We start from the raw sequence: 1,518 nt of genomic DNA on the forward strand, positions 1-1,518 counted from the left end.
GCACATGCTCTCCAAACACAGGCCAGAGGCAGCTGCACAGCAGAGCAAAGGAGTCAGGCGGGTCCAGGATGGATCCTCACCTGTCCCTTCTGAGCCTGAAGCCCTGAGCCTCGCTGCTGGGATAGCCGCTCCCTTCCCATGCGGCCACTGGTGGCAGGTCCTTTAACCTTGGGCCTTGTCTCCTCATCTGTGAAATGGGCGTGATAACCCCTGCCTCCCAGAGGTTGTGAGGGTCAAATGAGTTCTCTCAGGAAAAGCATTTGGCACACAAGGGGGTCCCAGAGGCTTGTGCCCCTGCCTCCCCAGGGGAAATTGAAGGTGAGACAAGACACTCCCTTGGGGGCTGCGAGTGGGGGAGATGGAGCACGCCCACCTTCCTCTTCAGACACCGGGCAGCAGTTGGCCTGGAGGCTGACAGCCCCAGCTTGTTGGTGCATCACGTTTGTTGTCGGATGTCAGGCCTGGGACTGGGGGCTGGGAGCACAGTGGGGAGCCAGATGGACCCTCTCCCTGCCCTCACAGCCCAGAAGGAGGAAGAAGTAACCAGACACCCAGGACCCAGGGTGGCATGAAGGGGTGGGTGCAGCGGGGTCTGTCCCAGGCAGTGCCGCTGCCCCGGGCCCGGAAGGAGTGGGGCCCGTGAGGCTGTAGGGGCAGCAGGACCCAGGAGTCCAGGTCTTGATCTCAAGCTGGCAAGTCCTTGCGGACCTCTGAGCTGGGGACCATATGATCAGACTTGTGATTCATCCAGGATGGATTCATCAAGGCAAGGGTGGAGGAGGGGAGATCTCTGGGCAGTTTGGTGCATTCCTAGGGTGAGTCTGGAGCAGGTTTCACGCCTACCCCATGAGCCCTTAGGGCTCCTCCGAGAACTGTTGGGGTGCAGGAGCCCTCATTTCATAGCCAGAGGCAAGACCTGCGTCTCTGTCACCATCTACCCAAGAGCCTGGACATGCGCTCAGCCAGGTCTCAGGGACTGGGTGATTCCTTGGGCATGGCCCTTGGCACCAGCGTGCTGCCGTTTCTCTCTGGGGATGACCCCCCCTCAGGTGGTGAGCAGACCCAGGAAAACACCTGGCACAGCCTGGGGTGGAGAGGCTGTCCTGGGGCCTTAGCATGTATAATCCCCAATGGGGCCTGTTGGTGAGATGAACGTGGCTCAGGTGGAGGCACCAAACGTCTGTGAGACATGAAGCCCCAGCCACTCCACGGAGCTGGGTTCCTTGCAGCTCTCTGGGTTTGGGGGATAGAGCAGCAGCACAGTTTCTTAAGGCTTTCGTATGTGCAAGTCCTCTGTGTTTGAGACCTTAGCTTGCCCAGGCCACAGAGACCCTACAGGGTCTGAATTCTTCGCTCAGCTTTCATGGGGGGCTGCCGTCAGGCAGGCTGTCACTTGCCCAGAATTAACACAGCAAGCTGGCCGTGGAGGGGGGATTCGAACCTGGGTCCCTCAGTGCCGGAGCAAGACCTCTTCCCGGGGGGTGGGGGACGGGGGCAGGACCGAGGCCCTGAGGAGAG

General features: G+C 60.5%; 1 protein-coding gene across 2 annotated transcripts in view; it reads left to right on the forward strand.

Moving 5' to 3' along the window:
* DPP9 (dipeptidyl peptidase 9) overlaps positions 1-1,518 on the forward strand; it is a 41,301-nt gene that overhangs the window by 38,154 nt on the left and 1,629 nt on the right. The window lies entirely within an intron of this gene.

The sequence above is a fragment of the Neophocaena asiaeorientalis genome, unplaced genomic scaffold (genome assembly GCF_003031525.2).
Source record: "Neophocaena asiaeorientalis asiaeorientalis breed wild unplaced genomic scaffold, Neophocaena_asiaeorientalis_V1.1 scaffold357, whole genome shotgun sequence".
Lineage (NCBI taxonomy): Eukaryota > Metazoa > Chordata > Mammalia > Artiodactyla > Phocoenidae > Neophocaena > Neophocaena asiaeorientalis.